Genomic DNA, 16509 nt, shown 5'->3' with positions numbered 1-16509 from the left:
GTCGATTCGAAAAAGTTTAAATCTAAAAAATGTTTGAAGCCCATAACTGACACCAACTTGGGAAATCGCTACACTCATCATATCCATTACATGCACGTCCCATGATGCACACTTCCCATTGATTCTGGACGTTCAACTTCCTACTAGCTTTATCTTTTCAGCCTCCCTCTATAAATATCCCATTTCATTAATCTTTTAAACTTTTTCTAGAAACTTCTTCATAACGCTTTCCTTTCTGTCACAACACCGTTATACCCCCCTTTATAAACCTCATAAATTTCCTATATTGCTCTTGCAAGCAAAAAACCTCTTTCTTTTCTCAAAATTTTTGCACTGCTCTGAGGATTCAACTTCGTTAACTCTTCTTCTCCAAGGTATTTTCATTCATTATATATGTTTATGTATATATATATTTTACCAGAAAGTACTCTTCTCTTTTGCTTCACTCATATTATTACTGTGATTTTCTAGAATCGCCATGGCCACAAGTAGCAACTCTTCTCCTTTCAATAAAAGAAAAAAAAACACTGGAAGAAACTCCATATGCGAACCTTCAAATTTTAGCTCAAGACCACGATGTTATCATTGAAGACCCAGTTGATGCTGCTAATGCACAAAAAATTCTCTTTCCGTTTGCCGTTAACAACCAAATGCATTGTTTCTTGAGCCCTCTACTTTCTCCATCTAAAATTAATAAAGTTCTTTTTTCCCTTTTTCTTCTTGATCAAGAACTATTGATAAAAAGAGACATGTATATGGCTCCCTTTGATGACCATACCAAGGGATTTCAAAATAACCCAAAAACTTCATCCAAAAGTATTAATTACCTGGCCTGGTTCAAAAGAATCAAACAAAAGAAAAAGGATTTCTGGGCTTGGCGTGGTATATATGATCGGCTTCAATTGTCTCAATACCAACTCACCACCCACCATTGAATGATTGGAGCCATTCTGTACTTTTAGAGTCAATCGACTAACAATCTGCATTTACCATGTAGGATGGTTGGTCCGACTCTATTCGATGTGGCAGCTATCACAAGACTACCTCCTTCAAGGATCAATATTTCCCCCGACATGTAACTCATCTTATAAAGAATTCATAAAAAAAACAACATGGGACAAGGTGACAATCCCATTTATGATGATAAACATGTAGCTTTTTATGCTTTTGCCTGAATGTCGTTGTCTTCTGCTCATGTAGTGTCACTATGCAAAAACTTTATCAACCTCTTACTACTTTGATCCATGAAAGTTCATTAGTTTTGTGCCTTTTCAAATTACTCTTAGGCAATTTATACGATGAGCTCGGCTACATGGTCACAAAGTCTCCGCAATCGAACTCCTCTTAGTGTAGGAGGACCACTTTGGCTCCTCCAATTGTGGTTGAATTCAATTTTTGAAAAATTTATGGAAGTTGATGGCATCTGACTCTCAGCTTTGAAACCAACCTTTCCTGGTCCCAAAGTTGGAGATCTTTTCTGGGCATTTTTCACCAAATTCTACCACGCAACTTCTTTTCAGAATGAAGATCTCAACTTTGCACCTTTTGTTGATTGCAAATGTGGTCCAACATGGTTTCAAGCTTCGAGGATCTCCAAGACTAATGAAAAAGTACGATGCATAGCTGGAAAAAACTGGAGTAATTACACAACCATCCAAGTCTTTACTACTGGCATCCCCATGTACAAAGAAGATCAATATCAAGTTCCTCTACTTGCTCCTCATTTTGTGGCTCGACAAATGGGATTCTCTTAAGCTTTACCAGCTTCTTTTGGTTCAAAATTGTAAAGCCAACTTGGCCAGAAAATTTACAATTTCATGTCACTTATAACTCAAGAACTAAAGCATAACAAGGGTCCTCGATCTAAATATGAAGCAGTTGATTTTATTCCTAGTCATTATGTGACAAAATCCTTCCTTGCTTCGTGGCAAAAAATACTATTCACAGTACAACCGCAGTCTTGAAGAAACCCTCCAAGGTATGCTAAGAGTTTGCCCGACCATGGGTGAAAAACCTGCCAGTATAGCCATCTCAAAACGAAAAGCAGAGTCTTCGAAAGCTCCAAGAAAGAAATTGAAAGCTTCAAATGCTTCTTCTACAGCCTCAAGTTTAGCAGAGGTATCACAACAAATCTAAATACTTCCACACACTTTATACATATTAAATACTAATGTTATTTAAATAAATACTTCTCTTTTTAGGCCAAACAACAACACACAAAAAAGTCTGTCAATTCTCCATCGAAATATTCAGGTACCAGGAATTCTCCACCATACACTAAAGATTTCGAAACTGATCCTGAAGGCATCTCCTCTAGCTTTTACAATATAGCGGATTCTAAAGCTACCAAGGTATTTACGCTTCCTTTTTGTGTTTTAAAAGTAATTACTAAAATAGTTTCACCCTTATTAAAAGAATTTATAGGTAGGAGGCAATACCTTCTCCAAAAAAAAAAAAAAATTGAAACTGGACCTACCATCCATCAACTATCCTTTACATCTTCAAGTACCAATTCAACTTCAACACCAATGCTGAAAAAGAAAGGACAACAAATGATGATCTCAATTTTTTGTAAATTGAGAACATCGTTAATCCACCACCAACTAAATATGACATCATTATGATTACTTCAGCCAACAAAGCCGAGCTCACACTCTTTGCACAAGATCCAATTTCTCATTTGCTTCAAACTGGGATTGCAGAAATCAATAACCAAAGAGAAGAACCAATCGATCTCAATCAAGATGATGATATCCTAAGTGAACTTCTTGGGGCCATCTCAAAAATCTTCAAAAGCAAAGAGACTGGGTTATCAAGTTTTGAAAAGAAATCGATTCATCTGGATCAAAGCCCACAAATTTCTAATCCCCTTGAAAACACAAAGAATCAAGGTTTGACAAAAACTTCCGTCAATCCTGATATATTTGGGCTTCTTCAAAAACTAAAAATACTGCTTTCTAATCCCGTCGAAGCATGGTTCTCGCAAGATGGTCTAGATGCTGCACTTAACCAAATTTTAAGCTCTAATATTTTTACCCAGAATCCCTCTGATCATGCAAACCACTTGTGTCTTTCATCGATAATACCAAAAAGCTTTTTTCATGTCAGGATAAACTTGAATTCCATAAAAAAAAGAATAAAAGAAATCAAAGATCAAAGCATCAAAGTTGAAGTCCCCTTAGTTGACAAGAAAAGGTATCAACTTATGAAGCCACTTGACTATGGCTTCTGTTGAATTGGATCAGCTAATTAAGAGAGAAGACGAACTCAAAAAAGAACTTACTAAAATTAGACACAACAAATCTCTTCTTCAAAATCCTCTTGAAAAGCTCCGAAGTAGGAAAATATTGCTCGACAAAGAAGTCCTTTCTTTATCAAAAGAAAAGAGCGATATGGACAATCAAACTTCACAACATCATGCTATAGAAAATGAGCAACTTTAAGAGCTTCAATTACTTGCACAAGATCGTACAAAGATAACAGAGCAACCGGACCAACTCTTATAACTCTATGAAGATTGAAGGCTTGGCATGCCAAGTTTTTTGTAACTAAACAATTTCTTTTGAATTCATAATACTTTGAATTTGCCTTTAGACTTTTAGCTTCGATCTTAATTACTATCTTCAAAACATCGATACTATTTAATTTTCCATTTATCAATTTGATTTCAATTCCAGTATCAATATGCATTTCTTGAATACAAGTTGATTACTTGAAAAGGCCCTCCCAATTAGGGGACCACTTTCCATAAACTCTTGATTTCTTATCAATTAGCAAAATAACTTTTAACACTAATTCACCGATGCCAAAAACTTTTTCTTGTACTCGTCGATTATAGATACGAGCTATATTCTCTTTTTGATGAATAAGATTATCAAGTGCTAAAATGTTCTCATTATCTAAGTTATTTAATTTATCAAACATTGCATTCTAGTAATCTTTAACTAGCAATTCATCTTGTCTCATAACTTTTATGGTATTAAGATTGATTTCTAAAGGTAAAATTACAACATGGCCATAAACTAATTTATAAGGAGATGTATTTATTGAATCTCTTGGTGAATTTCGATAAGCCTATAACACTTGACTTAATGTTTCATGCCAAGTACGAGGTCTTTGACCAATTTGCTTCTTAATCAAATTAATTAAAATTTTATTTGCAGTCTCAACTTGACCATTTGCTTGCGCATAATATGGGTCGAAGTTACCATAATTATACTCCTCGATGCTGCAAAATTCTTAATACATTGTCCAGTAAACATAATACCTTGATCAGTACTTATGAGAAAATCCAAATCGATGGATTATATGTTCCTCTATGAAATCGATAATTTCATTTTGGCCAACATCTATTAAAGAAAAAGCCTCAACCCATTTTATAAAATAATCAATCACCACTAAGATAAACTTGTGATTTTTAGACGATGGAGGATGAATCATTCCAATTAAATCCAAAGTCCAACCTCTAAATGACCAAGGTTTTATAATTGAATGTAATTCAGAAGCAAGAATTTGTTGTATTATACCATGCTTCTGACATCCTTGACATGCTTTAGCATACTTAATGCAATCTTTGACCATTAACGGCCAATACACTCGATCACGTCGAAGTACCCATTTCATTCTCTCACCAGCTTGATGAGCACCGTATACACTTATGGACTAGAGCAATTATTTTTTTAGACTAACTCAAACACCTCATAAGACTTCCTTCAATGCGTTTTTTATACAATTCATCACCTATCACCACAAAATTCATTGATTTTAATTTGATCTTTCAATAAACTTGAATATTAGGACCCTTTGAATATTCTGCAATTGGTTTTCTCCAATCATCATCATCCCACTCGTCGATGACCAAGATTTTCCTTTCTTCGATAGGCACAAGAATTTGTTGGATTTCTACCAACTTTCCTAAAGTTTCAGGAAGGACCTTGTACTTCAATGCAATTTAAGCCAACTCATTAGCAATTCATTTCAAATTCTTGGAATATGAACCAATGATACTTTTTGAAAAGATACTAATAACTCACATGCTGTCGACAAATATTTTTGTAATTTTTCATTATTACACTTGAATTCTTTCGACTGCTGTTTTAAAACCAATTGAGAGTCTCCTAAAATTTGGACATCCGATGTCCCCTTGTCGATTAAAATTTCCAATCCTAATATCAAAGCCTCATATTTAGCTATATTATTCAAACATGGATACTTTAATTCAAACAAAAATTCCGATGGAATCCCCTTTGGGGATATGATTAAAATGCCGACACCAGCACCATCTTTGTGTTTCGACCCATCAAAATATAACTTCCAGGGTTTGACTACGATATGAACGATATTTGCCCCCTGGTCATTGAGATTATTCGGTCGATCAACCAGAAAATCTGCAATGACTTGACCTTTAACAGCCTTGGCTGGGACATATTGTAAATCAAACTCCATCAAGGCAAGCATCCATTTTTCTAATCGACCTCTTAATATTGGATAAGATAACATATATTTTACCAAATCAGTTTGTGCAATTACTTTTATGATTTTCGCAACCATGTAACACTTTAACTTTGTACACGCATAATAAAGAGAAAGGCATAACTTCTCAATAGGAGATTATCTTGTCTTAATATCAGACAACACTCAACTTAGATAATACATTGCTCTTTCTCATCCCTCTTTATCATCTTGAGCCAAAATACACCCAATTGTATTTGTCAAAGCTGCAACGTACAATTTCAAAGGCTCGAAAGGACGGACTGTTGCCATTACTGGTACTTTCGACAAGTAATTCTTGACCAAATGAAATGGTTTTTGATGTTCATTCATCCACACATATTAGGACTCATCTTTAAGATTAACTAAAGGTGAGAAAACATGGGTTCAACCAGACAATTTAGAAATAAATCATTGTAAGCAAGGATGGCAAAACTCCCTGGAGCATGGGGATCCCTGTGGGACTTCCCCTAAATGGGGACCCGAAGATAGGGAATTTTCTCCGCATGGATGGGAACGGGGCCAACATTTCTCCGAGGCAGACGTGGGGACCCAAGCGGGGATTCCCGTTAGAGTATTTTGATAACCTTTTGTCACATTTAACCTATGAATTAGCATGGTTTTGTTATCTCTCCCATATTTATGCTTAAGTGTAAAAACATGCTTTTTAAGCCTTATTTTGATGAATTCTAATTTCTCCTTGATTCCATAAGATGCCTTGATGTGTTTGCTAGTAATTCCAGGATTGAAATAGGATAGGCATGGATCAAAGGAAGCAAGGAAGGAAGCATACAAGTGGAGAGAAGCATAAAAAGTCAAAGAAGCAGAGTCAGCCAAGCACGCGCACGCGCACAAGGCGCTCGCGCGCACATTGCAGAATCGGCCAGGGACGCGCACGCGTACCGTGCGCGCACGCGTCGATGACCGCACATGACTTCATTAATGCAACACGTGCCTGGCGATTTGAGAGGGTTTCTGAACCCATTTTTGGCGCCAATTGCTAGGAGAAAGGAATAAAAGGATGAAGGATTAAGGGGAAGGCAATAATCAATCAATCTTGGAAGCATATAGCATAATTAGGATTAGTTTAGAGTTAGTTTTAGAGAGAGAAACTCTCACTTCTCTCTAGAATTAGGATTAGGTTTAGGTTAATCTCTCTTCTTAGATCTAGGTTTAATTCATGCTTTGATTCACTTTTCCTTTGCCAATTCTTAATCTTCCCCCCTTCCTCTTTCTAGTTATGTGCTTTAATAATTGTAATTCTTCATTTTGTTTTGGATAGATTGTTGTTCTTTTATTTCCTCTTTCAATAATGCAATTTGAGGTAATTCATGATAATTGTGATTTCCTTGATTGTTGTTGTTAATTCTTTGCAATAATTGTTGTTAGATTCTATTCTTGTTCTCAAATTACCATGCTTTTCTTTTGTGCCTTCCAATTGTTTGATGAAATGCTTGGTTGGATTTTAGTGTAGGTTTTGTTCCTCTTGGCCTAGGTAGAGTAATTAGTAACTCTTGAGTTATCTAATTCCTTTGTTGATTGATAATTAGAAGTTGCTAATTGGTTTGAATGCCTCTAAAGCTAGTCTTTCCTTTAGGAGTTGATTAGAACTTGAGGAATCAAATTAATTCATCCACTTGACTTTCCTCCATGGTTAGAGGTTAACTAAGTGGGAGCAATGAACAATTCTCATCACAATTGAGGAGGATAACTAGGATAGGACTTCTAATTTTCATACCTTGCCAAGAGCCTTTTATAGTTGTTAGTTTATTTTCATTGCCATTTACTTTTCATGCTTCTTATAAAAACCCCAAAATAACTCACAACCAATAACAAGACACTTTATTGTAATTCCTAGGGAGAACGACCCGAGGTTTAAATACTTCGGTTTATAGATTTTAGGGGTTTGTACCTGTGACAAACAAATTTTTGTATGAAAGGATTATTGTTTGGTTTAGAAACTATACTTTACAACGAGATTTCATTAGTGAAATTCTAAACCGTCAAAAATCTAATCATCAGTCCCGTCTCCGCTAATCCTTCGAATTATTAAATTTACTTAAATACCCTTAATAATTTATTTCTAATATAAATTTTTTAGTCATTTTACATACCATATATATATTGAAAAATCTAACCCTAGTTTCAAAAGTGTCTTCCCTTCTCTCCATAACACTAACACTGTGTCGTCCCACTCCCCAGTCACCCCAGAAGGCCAAAACTCGCAAATCCCAATCTCCTATAGCGTCAGAACCTTATACCTAGCCACTCCTACTCAGTGCTCATCGTGTCCTCACCCCCTCGTCGCCTTATTGTCTCTGATCGCGGCATTGTTTCCCCTTTTCAACACTGCATGACTATGTCTTTGTATGTTGTAATAATATTTTTTTTATTTTTCATTAGAACTTTCATATAAATGATCAATACAGGAAGATTGGGAATAGGACCCCACAGAAAATAGGGATGGGGGACAATATTCCCCTACAGTGGGGATTGGGGCGAGGACAAAGAGCAAATCTAGGGGGCGAGAACGGGGAGCGAGAAGGTTTTCCCCACCCCTGCCCTGCCCCGTTGCCATCCCTAGTCGTAAGAAGTTAGCTTTTCCTAGAAACGATTGAACTTCTTTTTTCGACATAGGGCATGGCAACTCTAAAATTACTTTAGCTTTATTCTAATCAATAGCAATTCTTTTCTTTTGTACCACAAATCCTAAAATATTTTCTGCCGAAACCCCAAATGCACATTTCAAAGAATTCATCTTTAAACCTTTCTGTCGCATCGTTTTAATTGCTTGGCTTAAATAATCAAGATGTTGGTCCATCAGATTCGACTTTACCATCACATCGTCGATATATGTTTCCAAAATTTTATATGCTTTTTGACATTATTTTTATATAGTTTTTAGTATGTTTTATTTAGTTTTTATTAAGTTTTTATAGGTTTTAGTGTTAAATTCACATTTTTGGATCCTACTATGAGTTTTTGTATTTTTGTACAATTTCAGGTTTTTTTCTGGCTGAAATTGAGGAGTTGGAGCAGAAGTCTGATTCAGAGACAGAGAAAGCACTGCAGATGCTGTCCGGATCTGACCTCCTTGCATTCGGAAGAGATTTTCTGGAGCAACAGAAGTCCAAATGGAGCGCTCTTAACGGCTATGGAAATTTGACTTCCAGAGCTTTCCAGCAATATATAATAGTCCGTATTTTGCTTCGGATTAGAAGGCCCAAAACTGGCGTCTAACGCTAGCTGCGCCCAAAGAGCAGAGCCCAGCGTCCAAACACCCAGAGACCTTATAGCACGTGGATCTTTTAATCTCTTTAATTTTGAGATTGATTTCAAGAGCAAAACATCGAGGTGCTTGTTTTACTAGTCACGAGAATGGCTTCAATGCCAATCGATGTTCCACTAAAGAACAAAAGAGACCAGGCATTTCATCAGAATCCTAAGCAAAACAATCTTTGTACTCAATCAAGAGACTAATCAAATTCGCTCGAAATTGCTCGTTAATGTGTTTGCAAATATAAGTAGGTCTGAAATCTCAATCAGATCCTAAATTAATTTCTTCAAGTGGATCTTGAGATTCAAAACCCTTTTTGATATGATCATCATTAACTGTAGTTTTTTTAAAACCCAAAGATTTCAGATCATAAATACAATCGAAAGAAAGATCAACTGAATCATATGAAGAAAAACAAACTTTATTATCAACCGAATCGGGAATCGAGTTACTTACAAAGCAAGCTTGGGATACATCGACGCAAGATTGGTCAACAACATTAGTCCTAAGAATGGAAATACATGAAGAATCTGAACTACAACCAAATTTGATTTTAGAAATCGAAACTATACTAGGAATTGAAAATGTTGAATTGAAATCCATATCTCATTCAACTTCATTATCTTATCTTTCGAAATTTTTAATTAAAAATTCAGATTTCAATTTTAAATTTTTATCTTATCATATCTTAGTTTCAAAATTCAAAAATCAAATCTTTTCAAAATTAAAAATCTCATCTTTTTCAAAAATCTTATCTTTTTCTTATCTTTTTCAAAATTTAAAAATCTTATCTTATCTTTTTCAAATTTCAAATTTTAAAAATCAAATCTTTTTCAAAATCAAATTTCAAAATCTTATCTTTTTAAAATCTTTTTTAAATCTTTATAATTTCTTATCTTATCTTTTCTAACTACAAATTTTAAAATTCAATCTTTTTCAAATCTTTTTAGTTTCTTATCTTATCTTTTTTCTAATTTCAAATTTTAATTTCAAATCTTTTCTTAATTAATATCTTATCTTCTCTCTCTTCTTTTTCAAAACTTCCTAACTAACTCTCTTCTCTCTTAATTTTTGAAAACTTCTTCTTCTTCTCTCTCTTTTATTTTTAAAAATATAACATTTAAATTTTAAATCTTTTTAAATTAATTAACTTAATTTTAAAAAATAATTAATAAATAAAATAAAAACAAAAATATAGCAGAACCAAATGCAACAAACACAATTATTACAAACAGAGAAATCATAAATAGGATTCAAATATAGCAGATAATTAAGTAGCACTTAGTTATGCAATCACTTAGGCAATCCAAACAAGACATATAGATGCATATGATGCATGCCTGTCCTAGTGGCTGATGAGTCTCATCTGTCAGTTATAAAGCCAACCCGACAAGTCCTGGTAGCTAACCATTGGGCCGTCCCTCTGTCGTGCATCCCTAACTCAAGTAATTCTCAATCATAAACATAATCATAATCATACAACACTCACACTGGTGTTTATCCACGGGGGCGAGCTCATCCAGAACTTTCACAGTATCCGGCCATACTTACTACATAGGGCCAGTAGAGTATCGAGTCTCAACCTGGAGCACGTGGTGGCTAGCCACTGCTTTCACACAAGGAAACTTGTATCTCAGATAGTCATTTAATATTCATTCATAACATTCCATAATCATTCATTATGACCATATCATCACCTAGACATCACATAATTGCACATTTTATACATCACTCATCATAACCCAGGGCAAGTGGGGCGAAACCACAACCCTTGCGTCCACCCGGGGAGCCTCATTGAAAACTCTGAGATTTATTGTATCCTTCTCTTTTTTTTATTGCCTGGGGACAAGCAATATTTTACGTTTGGTGTTATGATGAGCGAATATTTTATATGCTTTTTGGCATCATTTTCATATAGTTTTCATTATGTTTTGTTTAAGTTTTATTATATTTTCATAGGTTTTAGTGTAAAATTCACTTTTTTGGATTCTACTTTGAGCTTGTGCATTTTATGATGATTTCAAGTAAATGTTGGCTGAAATTGGAGAGGTTTGGAAAAGTCAAAGTCAGAGACAGAGAAAGGACTGCAGATGTTGTCAAGATCTGACCTCCATACACTCGAAGAAAAATTTTGGAGCTACAGATATCCAAATGGCGCGCTCTCAGCGACATTAGAAAGCTAACATCCAGGGCTTTCCTGCAATATATAATAGTCCATACTTTGCTCTGGAAATGAAGGCTCAAAGCTGGCGTTCAACGCCAGCTCTTCACCCCATTCCTGGCATTGGACACCCAAAAGGGAGCAGCTGGCGTCCAACGCCCAAAAGGGAGTCCAAACCTAGCGTTTAACGCCCAAGAAGGACCCTAGGATGTGGAGACACCCTTAGCTTAGCCCAAACACTCACCAAGTGGGCCCCAGAAGTGGATTTTCGCACTACAAGACCATTCTATCATATTTTTGTACTTCCTAGTTATTAGATTAGTATATATAGGAGAAGATCAACCATGTTTAGGATCTTCTACCTTATGCCATATTTTCATTTACATTACTTTCTGTAAGCTATGAGTCACTAACCTCCTAAGTTAAGGTTAGCAGCTCTGCTAACTTTTATGGATTAATAATATCATTGTTCTATTTCAATCATGTCTTGATTCTATTCTAATATGTATCTTCGTTCTTCAACCTTATGAATGGGATGACTGGTGACAATCATCCTTATTCTACATGGGTTCTTGCAAGTCCATGACGGGATAGTATTGAACCACAAGCTTGATTATACATCTCTTAGACGACTAATCCACGGCTTTGTTGGGTACTTGGAGACATCTATGCAGTCGAGGTGCGGGGCGATTAGGACCTGTGTGGTATAGGCTAGAACCAAGAAGCAGCATTCCCTGATCCAGAAGATCCGACCTTGTCTGTGGTGTTTTGAGTAGGATCACCAAGGAAATGGACTACAGGAGCTTCACCCCCGTTCAGATTGGATGACCGCTGACCCGACATTTGATCTGAAGCAGAGGAGGCTAATGACCACTGACCTGGCGTTAGTCATCTACAGCCTGCCATGGAATGAATCATCAGAAGTTGGAGTAGACAGTAAGAAAAGTTGATCCAAAAGAAAGAAGCATCTTCGAAGCCTCAACCATTCTCTCATCACTGCTTTCGCATCTATCTAGTAACGTTTTATTTATTTAATTCTATTTTATGTGTTTTCTACAAAAATAATCATCTTTTCTATCCGTCTGACTAAGATCTACAAGCTAGCCACAGCTTGTTCAAACCAACAATCTCCGTGGGATCAACCATCACTCACCTGAGGTATTACTTGGACAACGTGGTGCACTTGCCGGTCTATCTGTGTGAATATTGCGGAGTCAATTTCGTGCACCACCTAATCACCATCTTCTAAACTTATAACAGAAATTCATCAATTTAATTTACTAACTCACCTCTAATAGTCTTAGGATCTAATTACTAGATAGAAATCTTAAACATTAATTAAAGAAATTTAGAAAGCTAGAGAATCCTTGAAAAAGTGAAGAAAACCATTTTTCAGCAAAACAAGGGTTTCAGGTTTGAAAATTTCTGCACCAAGAAAGCACGCTATCCTGTTCTTAGAAAATTCACCAAAAATCATATTTTCACTTGATGAATCTGAAATTTTCCAGAAATAAATTGGACTTATAGAGTTTTAAATCACATCAAGTCCCATAAAAAATTTATTTTTCTGGAAAGAGTTATACTAATTACAAGTTTGCTTTCAAAAACTAGTTTTGCTGTCAACACAACTAAGAGCTCTATTTTTAAAACAAGCACAACTTCTACAAAATTTATTAAAATCTGAAATTTTTATATAAACAAGAAAATAGGTTCAGTTTCAATTTCATTTTGGTTCCACTCAAAAATGTACTCAGGATTGGGAGATATAAGCTTAGAAAGTTGCTGGTTTGATTATGCAGTAGCAGAAAATCAGCATTGAAGAAACAAACTTCAAAAACTCATATCTCCTAATCTAACCGTTAAAAGTTAACCAAATTTTGTAAGATTGATTACACATCACAAAGAGTCAATAAAAACTAATCCTATTGAATTGTGATGGTTAGATCATTCTCAAAAAGCTTTCAAAGTTGCTGCCAGAAAATCTGTTTATGTAGAATTTTGCAAAACTCAATTTTTTTTGGACTAAACCAAACCTCAATATAACAATTCTCACTTTTAAATCATTCCACTCACATACCAAAACTATCTTGTGCATTTAATTTCATAATTCCCATCATAAAGTCTCATTCACCACATCAATTCACATACACATAACAACAACTAACATTTTACAACTACAACTCTCACTCACCACATCAATTCACATGCACAAAACAACATTCAACATTTCACAACCACATGAGCCATGCTCAATCAATCCTTTACCTCAATCATCAATTTCTCATCATAAATTGTCTAATTTCTCATCATCTATCAATAGCAACATCATCAATCATCGACATATCAATAATTACCCATTATTAACATCATAATTTGTCGAATTATCACAATCATCATAATAATCAATATTCATACTCCACCGTATACAACTTCTTTAACCTTCATCAAAATCATCATCAACCATAATATTTACATGCAATTAATCACACAACCACATCATTCAATCTTATCTTAAAGCCACTATCCTAAGTGTCACGAAATATTACATATTACATAAAGAAAATTGAAACTATACTTTGGTCCATTTCCAATATGTACAAAAACCACCAATTGATCACAACCAAGCTCAATCAGGCCACCAACTAAATTCCACTTGCTCCCAATATCACAATTATCAAGCTATACACAATTAATTCATAAAGATCAATACCTAGAATTTCCAAATACACAAATGACAAAGGTATAAAGCTTTCTTACCTTACTCATTGTGAATTGGGATAAAATTCAACAATAACCCACAACTAGATCACACATAAACAACCAAAATCACAAAATTTTCTCAAAATCAAAACCCAAAATCACAGAATTACATAGGGCAAAAAATTGGAGTGTGAGATTTGAGTTCTTATCAACTTTGTTTAGCTAGAAATGAAGAGTCTGACGCAAAATTCGTGTGGCCGCAAATGGCTCATCAATCGGAGTTCCGGATCAAAAGTTATGGAGTTTTGAAGGAGGAAATGAATAGTGACATGGAGCTCTCTCCCCCCCCCCTCTAATTTCAGTGTGCCCTCACCCTCTTTGGTGAGTGAATGAGCTGAAATGCTCATTTAATGTGTGTTTATAAGTTAGGTTTGGCCCAACTTAGACCCGATTCAACTCGTTAGTGTTTTTTGTCCGTTTGGCCTAACTTTAGACAGAACCTTTAGAATTAGTGCCCGATTTGCAACTCTAATCTATTTTTATCTTTCAAATTAATAATTGAATTTCCTAAATTTATTTACTCATAATTATATTTGTTTTCTTACTCACAGTGCCAGTCCAATTAAATCGGTACGCGTTTTTACGTATCTTTCAGTTGAAAAGTACTTTCTCCCGCTCGAAAAAATTCACTGAATCCAAATTTTATCTTTATATTTTCTAATTAATATCTCTAAATTTTGAACCTAATCCAGGCACCTAAATCATATTTTTATTTTATTTTAATTAAATAATTAATTATATCTCGGTTCTTATAGAGGGCTTCTAATTCATAGTTCCTCTCATCCTCCTTATTCTCATATATGCTATGATGCCTATAAAATTTCTCACAATACTCCCTATCAGTCACAGGAACACAAGAAAGGACAGTGGTGTCTACTTAAACTCGAAGACTAGGGGGGACTTTGGTTGACATACTCGTAAGAATAGTACGAGTCTACGAGACATAAAGGCTACACCTACAAATGGAAAAGAAAAGAAAATCGTTACTATAAGAGGTCGAACCTCGTACACAGCAGGTCGAGTAAATCAACCAAACCAAAAGAAAGCTGCTCTTTCCAAATTTTTTTCTACAGTGCAGCCAAATAGTGCCTCTCTTATGCACCATCGCTGCATTAAAGCAACATCATTAGGGGCAGTACAATACATAAATAAAAAGGTAACAGCCACAATAATAAAGAGAAGTCTTGTAGGATATTTCATCATTAAACTTTCTTAAACATTTCAAGCATCAAACTCGCAAGAAAGTAAAAAAGCAAACCTTTTTCAACAAAACGAAAAAAGGACAATGATAGTGGAGGTAAAACCTCAATAAAAACAACCAGCAGTCCCATGTAAACAGAAATGAGAGTTCACGAAAAAGATAAAACGAAAACCAACCTCGAAGAAAATTGTGAAAAAAGGGAGAGCACATCTAAACAGCAAAAACACGGACGATCCTTTTCACGCCGGCAAAAGCAAAATTCTTCGAAAGACCAAGATAAAAAAAAATCTTAGAAGAAACAACCAGTAGTCCCAGGCAAACAAAAATGAGAAATCACAAAAAAGAGAAAACGAAAACCAACCTCTAAGAAGATAAAGAAAATTCGTAACATTAAGAAAATACTATCACCGAATTATAATCATCGACCAAGAGTCCAAAATTTGTTATGTTATTTTATGAGTTAATAGTCAAAACCGTCCCTGAAAGATACCCCGATCTCCATATTCATCCCTGAAAGATAAAGTTAATCAAAATCGTCCTCGAAAGATGACGGACATGACCACGTTCGTCCTTCCGTCATCTCCTTCGCTGATGTGGCTAACATTCGATGACGTGTTTCGTTAACTACCCACGTGGACGACGCCTACGTGTACGCTATTGTTGCTGACAAGGTAAATATGTGAAAACAATTCAAATTAATCCCTTGGATGATGAACCCTAATCCTAAATTCGATGATAAATAAGTCACGGTCAACAATCATATGGCCATATAGTTGGGTAGAACTTGGAATTGTTGGGTCGCCGGGAGGATGGAGACGGGAAATGGAGGTCGTAGTGGTGGTGTGTCGTTTCCGTCGTACGACAGCAATGGTTCCAGCGCTTCAATGCGAATGAGTAGGAAGACTCATGAGGGATCATGTTTCTGCGGGTTGAAGGCTGTGATAAAAAAATCTGGGATAGCAGAGAACCCAGATAGATTATTCCATGCATTTCCAAGGTACCGGGTGAGTGGTGTTGAAAAAGTTCAAGGTTTTCCATCTTGTTATGTGTTATTGGGTGTTTTTTCATTGTTTTCTTCTCTGATTTATCAATTTGCAAAAGGACAGTCACTGTAATTACTTTAAGTGGATTGATGATGATGACTATCAAGCAGTGGTTGAAGGTGATGCAAAGAAAGATTCTAGAACTGATTTGCAAGTTGAAAGTGACTATGATGAATGGAGGGTGAAGGTGGCATGGAGATTGGGTAGTTTAAAAGATTAAGTTAGATCTTTGAAACTGTTAATAATTTTTATGTTTGTGATAGTTATAATTAATGTGATTCTTTGTTGTTTGATATGTATTTCCAAGTAAACACAATTCTGTTGAAATGTAATGGTGTATTGAGTGTGATGGATTGAATGAGAATAGATGTTTGATTAGTGTTGTTTAAGATTAACTCCGAACTCTCAATTACTGGCATTGTGGAATATTGCAAATTAATTACTATCACTGTTGCTATAAGATTAAACCATAAACAGAGTAAGTAATCAAAGTAAGTAGTTATAACATTGTGCTGCCATTGAAGGCTAATTGTCACATTGTCTTAAAGATAAGTACCATGGTGCATGCTTTTTGCCA

General features: G+C 35.3%; 1 protein-coding gene across 1 annotated transcript in view; it reads left to right on the top strand.

Moving 5' to 3' along the window:
* The window catches only part of LOC112710990 (naringenin 8-dimethylallyltransferase 2, chloroplastic), a gene marked incomplete in the record, with an annotated part of 176568 nt that overhangs the window by 67894 nt on the left and 92165 nt on the right, over positions 1-16509 (top strand).

This window comes from Arachis hypogaea, chromosome 1, assembly GCF_003086295.3.
Source record: "Arachis hypogaea cultivar Tifrunner chromosome 1, arahy.Tifrunner.gnm2.J5K5, whole genome shotgun sequence".
Lineage (NCBI taxonomy): Eukaryota > Viridiplantae > Streptophyta > Magnoliopsida > Fabales > Fabaceae > Arachis > Arachis hypogaea.
This window is presented reverse-complemented; position numbering and strand designations above follow the sequence as displayed.